Here is a 9,781-nt window from a genome sequence, read left to right as displayed (position 1 = left end):
GAAGTATGCTTTGTCCTCAAAGTATTTAAATAAATAGGTTAGAGAAATACCATGGAAATGCGTGAAATTCTGGAACATCTGCAATACAAGGTTATAACATACTAATATAGAAAATAAAAACTGACGCAACTCTATAAGAGTTCCACCCGTTATGGGGTTAACAAGAATCAAACTGCTTGGGACATAAGCAGACACTAACTATAACACCCCGTGTTTTTATACGTATTTTTCTATTTAATTAATTAATTTAATTGTTTATTTTAAAAATTCGTCGGATTGGACTCGGGATACGTGAGCTTGGTTTTGGGCCCGAGTCGGTGTTGGGCTTGGGTTTCGGACCCAAGTATATAAACACATTGTTCTAGAGAATAGGGTTTTTGGAAGAGAAAAAAAATATAAAAAATGGAGGCAGAGAAAGAAGTTGGTTTGCTGGAGAGGTGGAGCACGACGATTCGGGCTAGAAAAATTCGTCGAGCTGTTAGTTAAGGTGAGTAGGCTAATCTTTCTTTCTGTTAAGAAAACTATGTGATTTAATTATATATGTGTTCTACTAGTAATTTTAGTTCTTTGATTTATTGGAACCTTAAGATGAAACCAAGTATCGTTAGTTTGATCGATCATACTGTGTTACTGCTATTGCGAAATTATCCTTATTGTCTATATACCTATATATTTCGTGTGGTATATATATGTGGATGCTAACTGTTGGTCATTCATTAGAAGTGCTTTAGAAACTTAGACGTGTCAGAACTTACTACACATTAGATAGCTACGGGTAATATCTTCGGGTATTCATTTTTATTTTTGGTGAATGGTTTCCGGGTGGCTATCTAAAGTTCTTGTTTTCTTGTTAAGGTAATAAAACAAGATGGGGGCCCGGTTGATGTTGTCGAGATCATATTAGAATGTTTGGAATAAACTCGTGACCACTATTTTTGATTAATTTGATTGTTGACTATACTTTGTTTTATATGGGTGAGTGTGGTAGAAATAACTGTTGGTCTTTGGGTTGGTGTGGCCTGCTTTTGAGATGTCGACGGTATAATTAAGCTTAAGCTTTTCCCTGGTAAGGTTAGGTTATAGCTTACGGTACTCTTCTTTTGCTAATGATATTAGATACACTTGGTACTATTTGATGGATATATATACCTGATAGCTACAGGTAGTATAAAATACTATTCGAATAATTAAATGTGAGCATAAATGAAATTACTTGACGGTTATAGGTGTATATACTTTTTCCTGTTCCATGGTTTAATATTTTGTGGGTTGGTTTTATAAATTCAAATGGGTCAGGTTATAATTTACGAACAATAAGTTTAGATTGGGCTTGGGCCTAATCAGGCAAGTGGGTTTGAGTGATTTTTGGATATTCACTCATGGGTTTAAGTTTAAATTGGGCTTGGGAAAGGCCAAGGGTTTTGGGCCTTAGTCTTTGGGTTTTTGGTTAGATTGACTGTTGACCAGAGTTGGCTTTGACTTTGACCATGATGTGTTGACTTTGAGCCATGCACCGTTGACTTTGACCATCGACCTTTGACTTTGACCATGATGGGTTGACGTTGACTTTGACCATGATGTGTTGACTTTGAGTCATGCACCTTTGACTTTGACTTTGACTTTGATCATAGTTGACTTTGACCGTTGACAAGAGTTGACTTTTAACCCGGATTATGATTTGGGCTATTTGGATAGGTCTAGGGCTATTAGCATACTTGACTTTAGGCTAAGACCTCTATATATACGTGTGTATGTGTATTAACTACTATGTGATTTTGCAGTATTTTATGATATGCAACGTTATGACACTAAGACATCCCTGAAATTAATAACGCGTAAACCAAAAATAATTAAATCAAGATTTTCCTACGTTCTCTGAAATAATCTATGCAATAAAATACAATAATGCGTAAATAAAGTTACCGCACTCTTTTAGAACTCCACGACTCAAGTTTTGGAATTTTAGTTTATGACTGTTGATGTCATATGTTAGGTGGGCATTTATTGAATGTGTCATAAATGGCCCGTTAGCGTTATATAGGGGTATTCATTGAATGTGCCATGAATGACCCGGGTATTCATTGAATGTGCCATGAATGACCAGATTGTTTGGACTACCCTAGAGAGGAACTAAGGTATTCGCCTTGCGGGTTAGTTATATTCCTTGAGTGTACAGGAATGTAAGGTTGGGTATTCCTTGAATGTGGCGGGAATGACCTAAGGTACATAGGTTGTGAAATATGTGTATAAGAAAAGTAATTGATTAATTAATAAGAGAAATTAATTTGATTGTGCGAGTGTGCTTGGGTTTTCTTTTGAATACCTAATATAATATCTACATAAGATATATAGAAGTTCTAACTTTCTTTTGCAGGAGGGTAGGACTTAATAACATTTTGTGCAGGGACGCGGTCCTACCCTTATACAGCAGTGGATATCGGTAAGTTTAATTCAATGGTTTAGATATTAAAATGAGGTATTATAATGAGTTATATAATGGAAGTCTTGCTTGGGAAGAAATTATGTCGGTTAAAATGACGGAACTACCTGTCTTCCAAGCTGTGAATGATTGAGTTATGGGATAAAATAAAGTGATTGTTTGAATAATTAAAGTATGATAATGGTTATATGTGGTTAGTCTACTCATACCAGCAAATTCCATTTTGCTGACCCATGTTTGCTTTGTTTTGGCAACGTGGGTGTGTTCTTGGGAACATAGGTGGAAGGCAGTGGAACCGCGGCGTGTGATTTGGATTCTTGCCTGGAGCAGTCTGAGAGTTTAAATTATTAGGTCTGATCTTTTGGAATGATGTAATAACGTAGGTTACATTTTTTTATATGACATGAGAATACGATGTTGGAAATTGTTATTCTTAAAGTTTGTTTATGTTTGTATTGGGATGGAAGAAAGTTTTTAATAAAGTGATAGTTGAGGAAATTTGGAGTTTTTGTTGTTAAGTTGATCCTGTTGTGATGTGGGTTTTAGGTTTTGACATGTGTTGTATCACCCCGTCATAGCCTGGGTTTTTAGACAATTGAATATAGTGATGTTTGAGATATTTATATTTCAAATATTTATTATTTTAATTGTTTAGAAAATCGGGCTGTGACACTAACTGAAACTAAAAACTTACCCTAACTCCCACTTAAGCGTCATCCTCCTCATCTTCCTCTCCAAAGAGATGAGGTTCCTTCGCATCCTGCCACGCCATGATAACTTGTCAAGCCCGTCGTCGTGTGTCATCAACTTGTGCTAACATGTCTAGTGTTACTATGTCCGATGGGGTGTAAGGAGCAACCAAATGAGGTTGCACCTGCCATCCCGGCCAAGTCATTACTCGAAATGAGCGAACCACCCAATTGGTGGGTCTCATAACTTCAACCCTTTTCCAATCCGTGAACCGGGTACAAAATTCAGGTAAACAACTGAGCATGATGCGGTAAACCAAAATAGGCATAAGAAGATACTTATGCCTCATGCTTTGGGCTCTCTTAAGACTAGCCACTAATACTCGGGGAATGTCATATCGGCGACGTCCCTCAGCTAAAGCAAGGAAAACGTCACCAGCGGTACCATTTGCATAGGTAAACTGCCAATCCCCTAAAATATTCATCAGGATGAATAACATCGTGGTGCCTACATTGAGAGACAGGCTACCAAGGGCTATGTTATAACGCCCTTGGTCCATTATACGAAACACCCCTCCCCCATTATACTCATGGAAATATGTATAGTTATAGAGGTATGCATTATCGATCATATATCCCCACGTGTGAATAGGATCAGGTATTGGTATTCCCGAAACTAACGCTACCAAATACTTATTGAATTCTAGTGGCGTGTCATCAACCATGACAGAGAATTCTTGTTCTCCATCCTGGTTACAATAGAAACTAACATTATTGTAAAAGTATTCAGTAAGCTTAGGTGAATACGAGTCGTCTTCACTTACCAGTAGATGCCTCCATCCTAACTGCAAGATCCTTTCGCAGAACCTATGTCCATAAGTCTAACTTCCCAACAAGTGTTCCAAATACTGCTCCGGTATCACTATAGGAGATGTCATCACAAAACTACTCTCTAGAACAGCTACAAACGATCCTGGAACAACCCACAAAAAATTGGAATTTTTTGTGCCCACGGGGGTCAGGGCGCGGGGTGCGCTCAAGCTATGCCTGGGTAGGGCACGGGGTGCGCCTTGGTGAATTTCAAGTTCCAAGCACACTTAGGCGCAGGGCACGCTCACTTGTAGTCTTGCTAGGGCGCAGGTCGCGCTCAGGATGAAAACTGGAATTCCAGTGTTTTGGGATATCAGCATGAGGATGAGCATTTTTGGTTCATGAATGTCATACCTACTAAAGCTAAGGTCAATACTTTGGGGGTCATCTACGAACGTGGATTAATTGGAACATACCAAAGCTGGTTGGCTGTTTCTTTACTTAACTATTGAAATTTATATTCAAGTGTTATTTTGTTGATTAATTGCAAACGTTTCACCCCTTGAGGTGTGAGTCTATGTCTACTTATCCTAGAATGTATTATTTCATACATGATGATTTAGTGCTTAGTCTCTATGGTATGTATGTATTAGTCTACTTATCCTAGAACGTATAATTTCATACATGTGATTTAGTGTAGGGGGACGGTTTTGGTTTAAGTGAAGTTTTATTGGACATGCTGCAGTACTATTTAATATGTTTACTAATCATTGTCTCAAGTTGTCTAACAAAGCATTCTCTAGGTTATTTTTTTGAATTTCAAAGTGTTGAGCTTAATTCTACCTTTAAAACCCTTGGGATTTTCAGTTAAGCTATTTTACACATCCAACATGCCAATTGTTCTACATTCTGCTCTTGTGTCCCATCTTGACTTCTTTTCCCAAGTACCAATTTCCTCTTTAATTGTAGACCTTATATGATTACAGTTTTTTCTCCTGCGGAATTAAGGTTGTTGTTACTACAATTGAGGTGTTATGTTTTTTACTGTTTTGATTATGTCTTCTTGCTTGTGCAGTGTTATTTTTTTTCAAGCTTTGGTTGTGTTTATCAGTTTACCTAAGTATTTTCTAGGTCATCTTCTAGGCAACGTTTTCTTGCATTGGTCCCTTGTTTTATATTTTAGATACCTATTTTGATTAACTTCTTGAAGATGGTTAGAGTAGTTCTTCAAGTGATCCTTGGGTGGTGTTCTGATATGTGTGCATGATCTTGATTAGCCGAAGGTTATTTATTTTTGTTTGTTGTTTAACTGAGTTTGTGATAGTTGGATTTGCTTACAAATGTATTAGAGAAGGGCATTATATATCGATGACATGGCTTTAGGCAATTGGAAGGGATTATTGATCCATTCCCACTTCCAGCAGGGAAATTGGTTAAGTGTTTTGGCAATTGAACAGAAGTAGTTAACATGTGTTTTGCTTATTTATGCCTTGTGCCCTTCCTATTTGAAGTGTGTGAGGATTTGTATGGAGTCTCTTCACATTCTTAGTGAGGCATACACATGTACACACCCGCTGGTGGTCATATCTAGGTCCATACAATCCTAAAATGTTTGTGTTACAAATTGGGTTGGTGATAGACTTTCTTTCCCCTTGCAATTTCTCTGTGCGTGTGTGTGTTGTTGTATAAACCCTCCAAACCATGTTCTTAGGTTATTCCCTTTATATCACCTACTTGTCGTTTCTTCTTCTTTCTCCTAATTTCAATTTTGGCTGAATTGAATAATATGTTTGATTTGACAGGTTTAGCAGTAAACCTGCATCAGGAGTAATATGTCAGAGTATGGATTGGGAAGACAAATGTGTGGCTGTTGCAAACACAGAAATGGATAACAAAGTCCAAGGTTGAAGGACATATGTTATGCTAGTTGTGGATATTGTTAAGAAATACCAACTGTTGTTTTGTTAGTTTTAGAAAGTTGGTGTTAGTTTTTTTGTTTTTGGAGGGCACTTTTTTTTTTCTTTTGTTTTGAATTGTAATATGTCTTGATACTTTGCAAGTTTGTGTGTTTCAGTCAGTTAAATTATTTTCTAGCTTATGGTGATCATAGTGTAATGTTTCCTATCCTTTTTCTCTCTTAGAATATTCATTTCCCTCTATTAGACCTGTCAGACTCAGTGAATCGTTTTTTTGTTTTGATATTGTTCTGCTGGTCTGTAGTAGAATTGCAAACTCTTGAGTGGTTGTTCATTCAAGGTACTCTGTACATTGAGGTAGTCTATGTGATACAGGATTACTATCCGTATAAAACTTTATGCACATACCTTGACCATTATGGACTCAACCCTCTTTTGAAGCTATAATCCTACCACAAAAAATTTACACCAATTGATTTGGTTTACCCAATCAAATTTTGTACCAATGCAATATGCAAAAAATAAAGACATAGAAGGAAACTAATTTTTTTTCCCTATAGGATACAACTCTTGTAAGAAGTCACAATAATAAATGGCACAATAATAATTTGGTTTTCTGAACCATTATGATGAGCTATGTTCTTATATCTTCAGGAACGGAGAAACCTTGAGTTGTTACAAAAATGAACCTAACATTATCAGCGTATCACCGCGATTTCAATGTAAAAGTTGGAGGTACATATATTCTTGATCTTTAGGTAGTCCTTTAGGCCCACATATATTTCTAAATATTGTTGTTTTTAGTTATTGGCAAACATTGTTCCAAATCCTCAAGTACGCGTTGTTGGATTGACCCACTTAACTACTCGTTATAAGAGTTACTTATTCATTGCTTCCGCCAATAAATTTGGATTAATGTCCGTCTGTTTTCAGGTTCATTCGTTTCAGGCATGAACTTCAGTGACATCAAAAGACTTCTCTTGTAAGATATCTCTGCTGTATATTTGGCTGCATGGAGAAATGGACATTATTTGGATTCCTTATTACTTCGACATCAAGTGGGATTGAGAATTTGATTTTGCCGAGTAAGTGTTTTGACTTTTAATTTTTACCCATCTGTATGTCTTCTATGTCTTCCTGGAGTACTATCCTTTCTGTATAGCTAATTCATTATATGCAAGATTTGAATGTAATTCAAATTCCAAGTAGTCTTAGGATAATAATAATATGTAAGTAAGAGGATACATAAACAAACAGATTGGCATAATCTAAAAATATTATATTATCTGCTAATTGAGTATGACATAGTTCCATTTGGTAATTTGGTAGGCTAAATTTAAATTGAAAAGAATAGTTTCAATAGAGAGTAATTTTCATAAATAGTAAGCTTTTAACCTTATAATGAATCATCATGTTTTTCTTCTTTTGATTCTCAAATTCTTTTTTTCAACTTTATTGGTTATCTCATTGTCTGCCATTCTCTTCGTTTCCTTCATTGCTTGAATTTCTTCTTTGAGATAATATATATATCTTGTTTTTGTTGTTTTTATCGTCAACCAAACAATCTAGCATAGTGTCTCTCAGAATATCGAGCTGCTTTTGTTTGTCTTCAACTTCTTTTCTTTTCTTCATCAGTTCTTTGAAATTGAAGTCTTTAATCTCAAATTCACTGTCATCCTTTATAAAACTTGATTGTATACAAAAGCAGCCGAATCCTGTGATTTTTCTTCTGAACATGTGGGGCTTCCAGGAATGTCTTTAGCTATGAGGGTTTGATTGTCGAAAAATAAATCTTTTGGTACCTTTACTGTTACAGTGCTGATGAATAGTTCATTCTCTAATTTTGAGTTGTAAACCAGATCTTGTTTAACATGAAGAACATCTTGTAGAGTTTCCTTAAGCATCGTTTTTTAATATAAATTGTAGTTTTCATATGTCATGACCTGCAATATAATTTAATATTATTAATCTATCAAAATAATCTAGATTTTTTGTGTTAGTGGAAACTAACATCCTAAATATTTAGTTGTATATCTTTTTTCTACCTATGCTTTCCTAAAAATATTTCATGTAGTATCTGAGATATATACATTCATATAATTTTTTTCATTTTATTATTATGTATAACTTCAGGATATTATATACAATAAAGATATAATTTTGTAGGGCTCTTTACCTTTAATACGGGAAGCAATGCTACCATTGGACATGTAGAGGTGAACCAAAAGCTTTTGATGTTTGGCATGCTACACCCAATTAGCTTGAGAAGATCAATTGGAAGCTATGTTGATCATTTGAACTTCAATCCGATATTAGCATAGAAGGTACACACTCATTTGTATATAATTTCTTATCAATTAGATTTTAACATGAATTTTGTAGATACAAATTTATGAATTAAACCATGCATCTACAAGAGAAGCAATAAAGAAATATGGTACTGAAGAAAGAAAAGCACCTTTGGGGGAATATAATAACTGCAGTCTTTTGTTCACCATACACAATCCACCTTTCACTTCTCTTCATAGAAACTATGAATGCCACAAAATTGAATAAAGTAGAAAAAAATTAATATTGGAGGGGTATCCCGTATCAAAGCAAGCACTTAAAATTAAAAGAAACTCCCCCTATTTCGCATGACTGTTTTCATATAATTTATTTGATTTTTTCCAATATTTTATAAATTTAATTTTTGAATTATTATGTACCAAAAAGTTTTAACTATAGAATATTGTAATGATTCAAATTTTGATGAAAACACAAATTTATAGAAATATTCAATGTATCTATTTTTAGTTTTTGGCTATTATTTCTCTTTTAATTTTTCGATTTCTTTTTCTTGTGGTTTTGTTTGTGCTTTTGTTTGAGTTGTCTGTGCTACTGAATAAAGAAATGAAACCTACGATAGAGATGGCAGATGTATTTCTTATAATGAAAATAAGGTAATGCTTATACTATAAATTACTCTCTATTTTTTATTCCATTTTGGTTTGTCATCCCAAACATAATCCCACTTTAAAAGGGCCGAGTGAACAAAAGATCCTTGATTCCCAACAAAAAGGGTAAGGAACTCCCATCTACAACAATGTGCTTAACAAACCACATTTCCCACGCCCAAAGTTTAGTATGATACAGAAAAAGGAATTTAAATAGCTTTCCATCATCAAGCTGCTTGGAAACAATGATGAGTAATTGTTAATATTCCCTTGGAAAAAGCTCATTCCATTACCACCTGGGAAGTCTAGTAGCAACTACAATGACATATCAGTAGAATCATTAAGGTAATTGGCGCTTAAGGAGTCAAATCAAGCCACTACACCATCCTTGTATCTATCTAGCTTGCAGCTCTTATACTCCATGTCCTCGTGTTGATTGCTAACTTTGGTGGACACTCATGCATTGACTTGTTCCACATCTGCACTAACCCCTGAACCAACTCCGTATTATGTTGAGGATGATGCCTGAGAGTTGGGGTTATGACTTGTTTCTTGTGCAGCTTGTCTTTGAAATAATTTTCCAACTTCTGAGTTCCCTATGCAGAAAAAATAGTCACAATCAGGTTTCTCAACTTCAGAAGGTTGGATTAAGAAGATCTAAACAATAAAGAATCATTTAATTACTAGGCCTCTGCCTCAAGCCTGGCACTCTCCCATATATGACATGTTGAAGGAAATGCAGATGAGACAGCATTTGGACCCAAAGGCGATGATGGTGTATGTGTGTGGGTCAAGGCCCATGCCAAGGAGACGCTTTTTTAAGTGGGTGTTCCAGAAGTTCTTAATTTCATTATCGGTTCTCCCAGTCTTCTGCACCTTTGGAAGAACTTGCTATTCATAGACGTTATCCCTCTCAATCTCATTTTTGTCATTGATACAAACTTCACATTCTGGAACCATGACAAAGTATTTCAAAAACTAATCTATAGC

This window comes from Coptis chinensis, chromosome 9 (genome assembly GCF_015680905.1).
Source record: "Coptis chinensis isolate HL-2020 chromosome 9, ASM1568090v1, whole genome shotgun sequence".
NCBI lineage: Eukaryota > Viridiplantae > Streptophyta > Magnoliopsida > Ranunculales > Ranunculaceae > Coptis > Coptis chinensis.
The sequence above is the reverse complement of the archived record's forward strand: the minus strand, read 5'-3'. Positions refer to the sequence as shown.